The sequence below is a fragment of the Dendropsophus ebraccatus genome, chromosome 5 (genome assembly GCF_027789765.1).
Source record: "Dendropsophus ebraccatus isolate aDenEbr1 chromosome 5, aDenEbr1.pat, whole genome shotgun sequence".
Taxonomy (NCBI): Eukaryota; Metazoa; Chordata; class Amphibia; order Anura; family Hylidae; genus Dendropsophus; species Dendropsophus ebraccatus.
In genome coordinates this window covers 49,657,362-49,671,838 of record NC_091458.1, presented here as the reverse complement: position 1 = coordinate 49,671,838, position 14,477 = coordinate 49,657,362, and the positions used below count along the sequence as shown (strand labels likewise).

The window sequence follows — 14,477 nt, the reverse complement described above, 5'->3', positions numbered from 1 at the left end:
CAAGAATTTTTGAATGTCTCGTATTTGTTGCGGTCACCAGAAAAGCGGTCAGGGAGCAACATTGTGGTTTTGGAAGGTTTAACAACCACCGGGGGCGCTACTACTGCTTCAGCCTGATTTTGAGAAAGAATCTGGACCTGTTTAACTAGGTCCACTACCAAGACTGACAAAGCCTCCATTTTAGTAACAAGGTCCGAGTCTATTAGCTGATTAACCTGGTTGGCCAGCTTGACCACCAGGCCTGACACCCCCTCCACTTGGGTAGCAAGATCTTCGACTGTAGCCATAATAGAGGGGGGCAGTGTATTTTTGGCTGGTTATTCTGTTAGGAACCGGACAGCAGGACAAGACAAGACAGTGAGCCCTAAGCTCAGCCCCGCCCACTGTCCTCTACCTACTTGCCACAATCCGCCCTAAAATGTCGGCAAGCAACTGGGCGGCAGTCCCTGCACTGGCTAGGTGGGACACAAAGACAAGACAGACAGACAAAACACAATGAAGAATGGTCATCAATCCGGGTCACAACAGTCTGGCAGCAAAGGTACAAAGTCAGGATCCAAAAGAGTAGTCGAATAACAGGCAATATGGTCAGGGGCAGGCAGCAAGCAAGGGTAGTCAGAAAACAAGGCAAGGGACAGAAAACCAGAGGTAACGCAGATAGATGCAGGCAGAGCTCGAATGCAGGACAGGGAAGCTATACTGAATAACCAGCAATGAACTGGGATACTGAGAATGACTTATAGTGAACCAGAGCCCGGTCCAGAATCCCATTGGAGCAGCCTCCTGACTGCAGAGCATGCACAGCTGATAACAAGGAAACTGACTGGCTATAAGATCCCTCAATCACAGAGAAACCAGAGCAAGAAAGCTTAACTCTGAACCTGCCAGAGAGCTACACAGGTGGGCACGGGTGTGGTGGAAGCCTGCTAAACACCACCCAGCAAGAGCTGGAATAAAACAGTGTTCAGACCAGGTTCAGACATAAATGAAATACAAACATAAAAGTGCAGAATCATGGCCAAAAGCGCAGTCTCGGTCGTATCTTACGAACTGAGGATTGCACCAAGGTTCCAACAGGAACATTCATGACACAGAGACTCTGTATGGCGTTCACCCAGCTGCTACCAGCAGCCAGGAACCGCGGCTGATAGCTGTCACGGACCAATCAGCCATGTCGGCTGTTTAACCATCAAAACTGACAGCGGCATTTAAATTGTTTTAACTAACCTTTAATGGTAGTCCAGTGGCTGTATTGACTCCCCGCTGCAAGATTGTGCAGCGCTGCAATGTCAGAGCAGTGCAAGGCCTCGAGATAATAGATCAATGCAGTACATATGTATGGCATTGAGCCCTATGAGAGATCAGTGTATTGCTCATAGAAGTCCCCTAGGAACCCATCCCAATAAAAGTTTAAATTACCCATCTTTTCTTATTTTGTAAATAAAAAAAATATAAACAAAAAAATATAATAATACACATATTTGGTGCAAAATTGCAGATGTTTTATAACATCCAGAACAAATGTAAGAAAAAGTGATCTAAAAAGTCGCATGTATGCAAGTGAAGTACCAAAGGGCTTAATGAAGAGAAATAAATCCCTCCTGAGGGCACCTGCTTGGAAATCAATGATGTCAGGAAATAAGAAAATTTGAATCTGAATTTACATACAATAAATCTCAAAACACAATGAAATACAATATTGTGTACAGGATTGTGTTTATTTTAAGAATTGCAGAACTTTACAGTGAAATAAATACATAGGATACTAGACTGATTCATGACGTGGTTGTAGATAAAATGATCACAGTCCATTTTATAAATATAGCAGCTGTTGCACGTGCGGCTACAGAGCCAACGTGTCTTTGATAAGTCTCCGCATTGTAGTGGTGACAGATGTCCCCAGAGAGTCAGTGATCTGATAAGAGATTTTGTACAGATAGGGCTGCACATCCTTCAGGCTTGTATCAAACACATTGTCCACCTCTGACTGTGTTGGCATTTTTGGCAGATATGCATGTCTGTTCATCACTTCTACAATGTTAATAATCTTCTCTACAAGTTTCTCTCAGACTTTCTCTCTTCAGATTTGTCGCTCCTGTTCAGTGGCTAGTGACACAATGTTTGATGGTCCAAACCTCCCATTGGATGCACTCGTCTGAGAATGACCAGCGGGACTTTTCCTTCTGGCAAAATTCCAGGGACACCTGACTGACGCCATCATTTCCAGAATTCCTCAATACATCCAGGTAAAAATAAAATAAAATAAGATCAGTCAACCAATAAATAATCCTGATTGTCATAGATGATGATAGGGAACGCTAATGAATATTCAAGAGCAGTGTTACTATCCCCTATAGCAAGGGTCCCCAAACTTTTCACACAGGGGGCCAGTTCACTGTCCCTAAGACCGTCGGAGGGCCGGACTATAAAAAAAAAACTATAATCAAATCCCAGTGCAAAATGCCACAATGCCCCCCCCCCCCAAAAAAAAAGTAAAAGCATCCCTCTTTCCACCCCTCACCCAGCCCACACTCAACCCCTCACTTCCCCCTCAACCAGCCTCCCCTAACTCCCCCTTCACACCCTCAACCAGCCCCCTCACCCCATATACTAATAATGTATCCCTGCATTGTCCCCCATATAGTTATATTGTCCCCCTGCAATGTCCCCCATATAGTTATATTGCCCCCTGCAATGTCCCCCATATAGTTATATTGTCCCCCTGCAATATCCCCCATATAGTTATATTGTCCCCCTGCAATGTCCCCCATATAGTTATATTGCCCCCTGCAATGTCCCCCATATAGTTATATTGTCCCCCTGCAATATCCCCCATATAGTTATATTGTCCCCCTGCAATGTCCCCCATATAGTTATATTGCCCCCCTGCAATGTCCCCCATATAGTTATAATAACCCCCATATAGTTATAATGACTCCCTGCAATGTCCCCCATATAGTAATAATGTCCCCCATATAGTTATAATGACCCCCTGCAATGTCCCCCATATAGTTATATTGTCCCACTGCAATGTCCCCCATATAGTTATTATGCCCCCCTGCATTGCTAAAAAAAAAAAATATATATATACTCACCTAATACTGTGTTAATCTCTTCTAGCCTCTTCAGCCGGTCAGTCGCCGGAGGGATCCCCCAGCAGGAGAAGCGACGTCATCACTGCCCCTGCCGGAGGATCCCTCAGAGATCATTTCCAGGTTACATCCCAGGCGGGGGGTTGGTGGTCTGTGCGGCGCGGAGGAGGCTGGTGGCAGGGATAACATCTGACACTGCTCCAGGATCTGCGGTCCGTTGCACCAGACCACAGATCCCGAAGCAGGACCGCAGATCTCTGAGCAGTGTGAGATGTCAGCCCTGCCGCCAGCCTCCTCCGCGCCGCACGGACCACCAGCCCCCCGCCTGGGATGTAACCTGGACATGATCTCTGAGGGATCCTCCGGCAGGGGCAGTGATGACGTCGCTGTACCTGCGGGGATGTCGGCAGCAGTGTGGATGCGGGGCAGGGGCTGGCGTGATCCGGAAGGGGGAACTCTTTTATTGGTGCTCAGTGAGAGCAGTCTTCTCACTGACCACCAATGAAAGAGTTGTCCCTTACGGAAGTGCGGCGGGGGCCGGATAAAAGGCCTCGGGGGCTGCATGCGGCCCGCGGGCCGTGGTTTGGGGACCCCTGCCCTATAGACACATGACTTACAAAGCAGAATATATTTATTATATGATCATATAATGTGTCTTCCCAATACACTATTTTGTGGTAACTGATGTGCCCGAGTAGCATTAACATAGTACATTGTACTATGATGGCTGGCTTCAAATTTCAGACATTGCATTTCATACTTTATTCTCAATGATATAACCAAAACTCTTGGTAAACTCCTGTCCTTTATCCTGGAGTGTTCACTAACGTTTATACTGGAGTCTTAAACTTAATCCTGTAGTCTTCACTTATTTTAACTTACCTTTATCCTGGAATCTTCACATAACTTTATCCTAGAGTCTTTATTTATCTTCACCTTCCTTCATCCTGGACTCTATAACTAACCTTCACTTACCTTTCTTTTCAACTTTTCCATTACCTTTAGCTTGGAGTCCTTACTTAGCTTTTTCCTGGAATCTTCACTTACCTTCATCCTGGAATCTTCACCTACCTTTAACCTGGAGTCTTCATTTGCCTATCTGGATTCTGGATTCTTTACATACCTTTATCCTGGTGTCTTCACTTACTTTTATCTTGGAGTTTTCACCTACCTTCAACTACCTTTATCCTGGAATCTTTACTTACCTTTGTCTTGCCATCTTCACCTACCTTCATCCTGGAGTCTTCACTAAGCTTCACTTGCCGTTATTTTACACTGTTCCATTACCTTTAGCTTGGAGTCTTCACTTAGCTTTGTCCTGGAGTCTTCACTTACCTTCATCCTGGAGTCTTCACCTACCTTTAACCTGGAGTCTTTACTAACTTTTAACCGGCAGTATTCACTTAACTTTTTCCTGGAGTCTTCTCTTACCTTTAGCCTGGAGTCCTCACTAACCTTTAACCGGGAGTCTTCACTTACCTTTACCTCGGAGTCGTCACTTACCTTTATCATGAAGTCTTCACTTAACTTTAATCTAGAGTCTTCACAAACATTTATCCTTGATTCCTTACATACCTTTATCCTGGAGTCTTCACTTTCTGTACCTTTATTTTGGTACCTTTAACTACCTTTACCCTGGAATCTTCACTTACTTTATCCTGCAATCTTTGCCTACCTTTATCCTGGAGTCTTCACCTACCTTTAACATGGAGTTTTCAGTTACCTTTATCCTGGAGTGTTCACTAACATTTATTACATACCTTTATCCTGGAGTCTTCACTTACCTTTATTTTGGAGTCTTCACCTACATGTACCTTCAACTATCTTAATCCTGCAATCTTCACTTGCCTTTATCCTGCAATCTTCACCTACCTTCATCCTCAAATCTTCACTAACCTTCACTTACCTTTATTTTGGACATTTCCCTTACCTTTAGCTTGGAGTCTTTACTTAGCTTTTTCCTGGAATCTTCAACTACCTACATCCTGGAGTCTTTACCTACCTTTAACCTGGAGTCTTAACTTACCTTTAAACTAGAGTCTTCACTTACCTTTATCTTGGAATCTTTATTTACCCTAATCCTGGGGTCTTCACTTACCTACACCTACCTTTATCTTGAAGTCTTCACTCATCTTTATCTTGGAGTTGTCATTTACCTTTATCCTTGAGTCTTCACAAACTGTTTTTCTGCAGTCTTTACCTACCTTTATCCTGGATTGCTTACATACCTTAATCCTAGAGTCTTCACCAACCTTTAACCTAGAATCTTTACCTACCTTTAACCTGGAATCTTCACTTACCATTATTCTGGAGTTCCAACCTACCTGTACCCTTAAGTCTTCACTAACCTTCACTTCACCTTATCGTGGAGTCTTCACTTTCCTTTATCGTGGAGTCTTCACTTACTTTTATCCTGGAGTCTTCACTTACCTTTATCCTGAAATGCTCATGTACCTTTATTCCGGATTCTTACCCTACTCTTATCCTTGAATCCTCATTTACCTTCCCCTACTGTTATCCTGGAGTCTTAACTTACCTTCACTTACCTTTATCTTGGACTTTTCAGTTACCTTTAGCATGGAGTCTTCACCTACCTTTACCCTGAAGTCTTCACTTTTATCTATCCAAATGTCCTTCACAACATTTATCTCACAGACATAATGTACCTTTATCTAGGCTTCTTCACTTTATCACCTTCACTTTGACCTTTATCGTGGCGTCTTCACCTACCTTTATGGTGGAGACTTCAACTTATTTATGCAGTCTTCACTTATTTAAACTTACCTTTATCTTGGAGTCTCTACTAATCTTTATCCAGGAGTCTTTCCTAAACTTTATCCTCCCGGCTTAACCTACCTTTATCCTGCAATCTTCACCTACCTTTATTTTGAAGGACTTGCGTACCTTCATCCTGGAGTACTCACTAACCTTCACTTAACTTTATTTTGGACTTTTCTGTTACTTTTAGCTTAGAGTCTTCACTTATCTTTTTCCTGCAGTCTTCACTTACCTTTATGCTGGAGTTTTCACCTACCTTTATCTTGGAGTGTTCACTGTCCTTTATCCTGGAGTTCTAAACTACATTTATTCAAGAGTCTTAACTTACCTTTATCAAGGAGGCTTCACTTACCTTTATCCTGGAGTTTTCACTTACCCTCATCCTGGAGCCTTTACATACCTTTACTCTGTAGTCTTCACCTATCTTTATCCTGCAGTCTTTAACTTAATTCAGTAGTCTTCACTTATTTTCACTTAACTTTATCTTGGAGTCTCTACTTATCTTTCTCCTGGAGTCTTTCCTTAACAGTATCCTGCAGTCTTCACCTACCTTTATCCTGGAGTCTTCACTTATCTTTATTCTGGAGTCTTTACTTACCTTTATTCTGGAGTCTTCATTCACCTTCAACTACCTTTATGGTGGGTTCACACCTACAGGATCTGCAGCTGATTTTCTGCAGCAGATTTCATTTAAATAACCGAACAAAGCATCAAATCTGCTGCAGATCTGCTGCAGATCCTGTAGGTGTGAACGCACCCTTATTATGGAGTCTTAACTTATCTGCACTCACCTTTACCTTTCAGTTCTTCACTCACCTTTAGCCTGGAGTCTTAACTTTTCTTTTTTGTGAAGTCTTCACTTACCTTTATTGTGGCGTCTTCACTTACTTTCACCTTGGAGCCTTAACTTACCTTTATCCTGCAGTCTTCACTTACCTTAATACTGGAGTTGTCACTTACCTGTATTCTATTGTCTATACCTACCTTAATCCAGGAGTCTTCAGTTACTTTTATCCAGGAGTCCTCACTTACCTAAATCCTGGAGTCTTCACTTACCGTAACTTGCCCTCATCCTGGAGCCTTCACTTTCCTTTATCTTAGAGTCTTCACCTAACTTTACCTTGTATTCTTCACTAACCTTTATCCTGGAAATCTTACTTACCTTTATCCTAAAGTGTTCTCTTACCTTTATCCTGCAGTTCTCATTTACCTTTATCCCGGAGTTCTCGCCCACCTTTATCTTGGAGTCGTCATATATCCTGGGGTCTTCACTTACCTTTTATTGAAGAGTATTCTTCAATTACCTCTTCATTTACCTCTATCCTGGAGTCTTTAACTACCTTTATCATAGAGTCTTTACTTACTTTTATCATGGAGTCTTCAATTCCCTTTATCCTGGAGTCTTTATTTACCCTTGCCTACCTTTATCCTGGATTCTTCTCTGACCACCACTTACCTTTATTTTGGACTTTTCCGTTACCTTTAGCTTGAAGTCTTCAGTTACCTTTTCCTTGGAATTTTCACTTACCTTTATCCTGGAGTCTTCCCTTACCTTTATCCTAGAGTCTTCACTTACTTTTTCCTTGGAGTTTTCACTTACCTTTATCCTGGAGTCCTCACTTACCTTCATTCTAGAGTCTTGACTGACGTTTATCCTAGAGTTTTCAATTACTTTTATCCTGGAGTCTTGACTTACCTTTATCATGGAGTCATTGCTTACCTTTATCGTGGAGTCTTCACTTACCTTAACTTCCCTTTATCCTGACGTCTTCAACTACCTTTATCCTGGAGTCTTCACCTACCTCTATTCTGGAGTCTTCACTTACCTTTATCCTAGAGTCCTACCTTACCTTTATCCTGGAGTCTTCATCTAGCTTTATGCTGGAGTCTTCAACTTAATCCTGCAGTCGTCACATATTTTTACTTAACTTTATCCTGGAGTCTTCACTTATCTTTATTTTGAAATCTACACCTAACTTTATCCTGAAGTCTTGACTTACCTTTATCCTTGAGTCCTCACTTACCTTATTTCTGGAGTCTTCACTTTCCCTTATCCTAGAGTCCTCACTTACCTTTACCCTGTAGTCTTCACTTACCTTCATTCTGGAAATCTAACTTACCTTTAACCTAAAGTGCTCACTTACCTTCAACCTGCAGTCCACATTTACCATTTTCCTGGAGACTTCACTTACCATTATTACAGAGTTCTCACCTACCTTTAACTGAACTCCTCACTTACCTTTATCTTGTAATTGTCACTTACCTTTATCCTGGAGTCTTCCCTTACCTTTATCTTGGAATCATCACTTACCTTTATCCTGGAATCTTCACAAAACTCTATCCTGCAGTCTTCACCTTCCTTTATCCTGGAGTCTTCGCTAACCAAAACGTACCTTTATTTTGGACTTTTCCACTACCTTTAGCTTGGAGTCATCACTTATCTTTTTCCTGGAGACTTCACTTACCTTTATCCTGACATCTTCACCTACCTTTAACCTGGAGTCTTCCCTTACCATTTTTCTGGAGTTCCCACCTACCAATACCCTAATGTCGTCACTTACCTTCACTTAACTTTATCCTGGAGTCTCCACTTACTTTTATCATGGAGCCATCGCTTACCTTTATCGTGGAGTCTTCACTCACCTTAACTTCCCTTTATCCTGAAGTCTTCAACTACCTTTATCCTTGAGTCTTCACCCACCTTTATTCTGCAGTCTTCGCTTACCTTTATCCTAGAGTCCTCCCTTACATTTAACCTGGACTATTCACTTACCTTTATGCTATAATCTTCAACTTAATCCTGTAGTCTTCACATATTTTTGGGCGAAAAGACAGATGGCCGGAGTCTTCACTTACCTTTATCCTGGAATGCTTACACACCTTTATTCCAGATTCTTAACATACTCATATACTGAACTCTTTATTTACCTTTACCCTGGAGTCTTCACTTATATTTATCCTCAACTACATTTATCCTGCAGACTTAACATACTTTATCTTCACTTACCTTTATTGCAGAGTCTTCACTTCACTTTATGCTGGAGACTTCAACTTAATCCTGCAGTCTTCACTTATTTTAACTTACCTTTATCTTGGAGTCTTTACTTACCTTCAGTTAACTTTATTTGGGATTTTCTATTGCCTTTAACTTGGAATCTTCATTTTTTCCCTGAAGTTTTCGCTTACCTTTGTCCTGGAGTCTTTACTTAACCTTACCCTGGAGTTTTCACTTACCTTTATCCTGGAGTCCTAAACTACATTCATCCCGGAGTCTTAACTCAACTTTTTCATGGAGTCTTCACTTACCTTTGTCCTGTAGTCTTTACTTACCCTCATCCTGGAGCCTTAGCGTACCTTAATCCTGGACTCTTCACCTACCTTAATCCTGAAGTCTTCACTTACTTTTATTCTAGAGTCTATACCTGCCTTTATCCAGGAGTCTTTACTTACTTTTATCCAGGAGTCCTCACTGGAGTCTTCACTTACCATGACTTGCCTTCATCCTGGAGTCTTCATTTACCTTTATTCTAGAATCTTAACCTTACCTTTACCCTGTATTCTTCACTTACCTTTATCCTGGAAATCTCACTTACCTTCATCCTAAAGTGCTCGCTTACCTTTATCCTGCAGTCCTCATTTACCTTTATCCTGGAGTTCTTGTCTACCTTTATCCTGCAGTCTTCATATATCTATATCCTGGGGTTTTCACTTACCTTTTTGTGGGGTATTCACTTACCTTCACTTCCTTTATCCTGGAGTGTTCACTTACTTTTATCATGGAGTCTTTAACTACCTTTATACTTGAGTCTTCATCTACCTTTATCCTGGAGTTTTCACTTACTTTTATCCTGTAGTCTTCACTTACCTTTATCCAGGAGTCCTCATGTACCTTTATCCTGGTATCTTGACTTACCTTTATTGTGAGGTATTAACCTCCCTTCACTTACCTCTATCCTGGAGTGTTCACTTACATTTATCGTGGAGTCTTTAACTACCTTTATCACAGAGTGTTTACTTACCTTTATCATGGAGACTTCAATTCCCTTTATCCTGGAGTCTTCACTTTCTTTTATCCCGGAATCCTCACCTACCTGTATCCTGGAGTCTGTATTTACATTAACCTACCTTCATCCTGGAGTCTTCACTAACCTTCACTTTCCTTTATTTTGGACTTTTTCGTTGCCTTTAGCTTGGAGTCTTCACTTATCTTTTCTCTGGAGTCCACATTTACCTTTTTCCTGGAGACTTCACTTACCATTATTCTCAAGTGCTCACTAACCTTTACCTTAATGTCTTCTTTGAACTTCAGTTAACTTTATCCTTGAGTCTTCTCTTATCTTTATTAGGGAGTCTTCACTTACCTTAAATTACCTTGATACTGGATTCTTCACTCACTTTCACCCTGGAGCCAGGGCCGGCGTCAGCACCCGGCTAAGTAGGGCAAATGCCGGGGCCCCCAGCTCCTCTAGGGGCCCACTCCCGTTTGTTACTACATTTTTTTTGTTAGTAAAAAAGAAAAAAAAGTGTAGTAACAAAGAGGACTGGGCCCCTAGAGGCCGCATGTGACAGTTAGGGGCCCGCCGATCCATACTGGGGCCCCCGAGCACCTGTCTTCCATCACAAATCTTCCCTACAGCCGAGTAGGAAAGAGGACCTTTGAGTCTGAAGGACCTTTGATGATGTCACGGGTCATGTGATCGGACACATGACCTGAGGGCAGCAGGTAGGCTCTGCAAACTAAGTGTCCTGTATGTGCTGGTTCTTCTACTTGTTTTGTGTATAGAGGTCCTGCTGTAATATATATATATATATATATCTATTACAGCAGGATATATATATATATATAATATATATATCTATATCTATTACAGCAGGATATAGATATATATATATATATATATATATATATATATATATATATATATATATATATATATATTACAACAGGACCTCTATACACAAAACAACTAGATATCTGTATCTATCTATCTATCTATCTCCTATATATCTCCTATCTATCTATCTATCTATCTATCTATCTATCTATCTATCTATCTCCTATCTATCTATCTATCTATCTATCTATCTCCTATCTATCTATCTATCTATCTATCTATCTCCTATCTATCTATCTATCTATCTATCTCCTATCTATCTCCTATCTATCTATCTATCTATCTATCTATCTATCTATCTATCTATCTATCTATCTTCTATCTATCTCCCATCTGTCTATCTCCTATCTATCTATCTATCTATCTATCTATCTATCTATCTATCTATCTATCTATCTATCTCCTATCTATCTATCTCCTATCTATCTATCTATCTATCTATCTATCTATCTATTTCCCTCTCTCCTATCTATCATATGAACATGGTGAGACCTCTAGTTCTCCTATATTCAGGCCCTGCAGTGATATACAGTGTGTGTGTGTATATATATATATATATATATATATATATATATATATACACACACACTGTATATCACTGCAGGGCCTGAATATAGGAGAACTAGAGGTCTCACCATGTTCATATTATAAATAAATAAATAAATAAATAAATATATATATATATATATATATATATATATATATAATGCTGGTGCTGCTAGTTCTCTAGTATACAGCTCCTGCTCTGTGTGTGTGTATGTATATACACACACACACAAACACACACAGAAGGAGCTGTATACTAGAGAACTAGCAGCACCAGCATGATATATATATATAATCCTGTGACTGGGTCTGACTCCTCTAGAGTCCTGACTACTGCAGAGATCAGGAGATACAGGAGGAGAAAGATATGCAGCAGCCGCATGTTTCTTCTGCTGCAAATCTTTCCTCGCCTGTCTCTCCATGATTTGCTCCTCAAAGGGGCCCGCCGAGGCTCTGTCGCCCAAGGGCCCACAAAAAGCTGGAGCCAGCCCTGCCTGGAGCCTTCACTGACCTTCACCTAGAGTCTTCTGCTACCTTTATCCTGTGGTTTTCACTTACTTTTATTCTAGAGTCTACACCTACCTTTATTCAGCAGTCTTCACTTATTTTTTATCCAGGAGTCCTCACTTACCTTCATCCTGGAGTCTTAACATGCCTTTTTCCTGGAGTCTTAACCTACTTTTATCCTGGAGTCTTCAACTTAATCCTGCAGTCTTCACTTATGTCCACTTACCTTTATCTTGGAGTCTTTACTCATCTTTAACCTGGAGTCTTCCTTTAACTTTATCCCCCAGTCTTCACATACCTTTATCCTTAAATCCTCATGTACCTTTAGGCTATGTTCACACTACGTAAAAGTACGGCGATGGCAACAACGGCTGTACTTTGTACGGGGTGGACCACTGCCTATTGTATGGGATCCCGGCCGGAGCATATACACAATGTATACGCTCCGGCCGGGACCCCAATGCGGTGCCGCAAAGAACTGACATATCAGTCTTCTGCGGCCGCAATTCAGTGAATTGCGGCCGTAGAAACCCATGTCGGCCGCTTGCTTTATTGTGCGCTTTGGGAAGAACACTGCGGCTGGAAAGATCATCCGAACGGTACTTATGTACCCATCGGAATTATCTTTGCAGAGTCACGGAACGGACGGTCTCTTACGCAGTGTGCACACAGCCTTATACTGGAGTCTTCACTTAAAGGGGTACTCCAGCGGGGGGGCTATTTTTGGATCAGGCCGGGGAGGAGGTGGCTGAGAAAATAGACGTCTACTCACCTCCCCGGATCCAGCGGCGGGTCCCGTATCGCGGCGCTCCGGTCCCCGGCCGCTTCCTGGTGTCTGAGGCGGGCTCAAGATGTGACGTCTTGAAACGGATCCCGCCTCTGTTACTGACAGGCTGAGCGGACTTGAGACGTCACGTCTCGAGCCCGCGTCAGACATCAGGAAGCGGCCGGGAACCAGGGACTGGAGCGCCGCAATACGGGACCCGCCGCTGGATCTGTTTATCTTCCTTTCTCCTGGACTATTCACTAACCTTCAATTACCTTTATTTTGGACTTTTCCATTACCTTTAGCTTGGAGTCTTCACCTACCTTTACCCTGAAGTCTTCACTTTTACGTATCCAAATGTCCTTCACTACATTTATCTCACAGACATAATGTACCTTTATCTTGGCTTCTTCACTTTATCACCTTCACTTTCACCTTCACTTTCACCTTTATCGTGGCATCTTCACCTACCTTTATGGTGGAGACTTCAACTTAATCATGCAGTCTTCACTTATTTAAACCTACCTTTATCTTAGAGTCTCTACTAATCTTTATCCAGGAGTCTTTCCTAAACTTTATCCTCCCGGCTTAACCTACCTTTATCCTGCAGTCTTCACCTACCTTTATTTTGAAGGACTTCCTGTAGTCTTTACTCACAATTATCCTGGAGTCTTAATCTACCTTTATCCTGGGGTCTTTACTCACCTTTATCCTGAAGTATTCTCCTACCTTTACATACTTTTGGATGCATCCCTTACCTTTATTCTTGTAGCCTCAATCCTCATCTTCTTTACCAGATATGACTCCACATTATATAGGGCCGCTGTGTTTGTGACATAACATGTGACATCATGCAGTGAGGTAATAATAGCCTGAGATGACAATGTTTGTATAAGTACACTATTGTGACATCATCTGTTCAGGAACGTTTAAAGTCTCTTAAAGGGGTTACCCAAAATTAGAAAAACACAACTATATTCTACCCAAAACAACACTACCATTCACTTCAAACTGAGCTGCAAAACCCAGACCCAAATAGGACGGGAGAGGTGCTGTTTCTGATCATTTTTAATAAAGTATTTTTTTTATTTTAAACAACAAAAATATAAAATATGGGGGAGATTTATCAAGCAGTCTTACAGTAGGAATGCCCTTTGTTGCCCATAGCAACCAATCACAGCGCAGCTTTCTTTTTGCTAAGGCTCATGAATATCTGAAAGCTGAGCTGTGATTGGTTGCTATGGGCAACAAAGAGCATTCCCTTTGTATGTAAGACTGCTTGATAAATTTCTGCCAGGTACATTACTGCCAGTATGAAACAGAAAACACATACAAGTAAAACAGACCTCACACAGCATTGGTCTGCTCATATGGCATAATATCACAGTATAATACAAATCCATCCGATATAATGTGCATCTTAACTATCTTGGTACTGATATATTACCTTGGTACAGTACCCGCCCAGCTCCCCATCTTAGTCGCCCAATTAGATGTCCCTATCTCACCCTTATCCATTATGTTAAGGGGCCAAGCCCGGATAACCCCTTTTACAGGAACATTTGTATACTGCCCCCACCACCACCACCAAAATGGAAGGGTGAATGTGCGCTGGAGCCTGCTCTATAAGTGGCAGCTGCTGGCTGTGTATTAATACTGAAACCTGCATGGCATCCTGGAAGCTTCACTTACCTGTAGCCTTCACTTATCTTGCTCCTTAGCTGTTATCTGCCCATCTCCAGATTACATAGGGCTACAGTGTTGTGACATCATGCAGTGAGGTAATCATAGCTTTATAATAGAGATGATGATGTTTGTATATGACCACTATTGTGACATCATCTGTTCAGGCACAAGAGGTAGAACAATAGCGTGTACGACATGTACAACCCT

At 41.7% G+C, this 14,477-nt stretch overlaps 1 long non-coding RNA gene across 1 annotated transcript; it reads right to left on the bottom strand.

Moving 5' to 3' along the window:
- Positions 1-1,711: 1,711 nt before the first annotated feature.
- LOC138793538 (uncharacterized) lies at positions 1,712-14,352 on the bottom strand. The gene is made up of 3 exons (XR_011363293.1): positions 14,277-14,352; positions 13,343-13,407; positions 1,712-2,232 (listed from the first exon to the last, which is right to left on the bottom strand). It is a non-coding gene; the product is annotated as an uncharacterized lncRNA (long non-coding RNA).
- Positions 14,353-14,477: the final 125 nt, after the last annotated feature.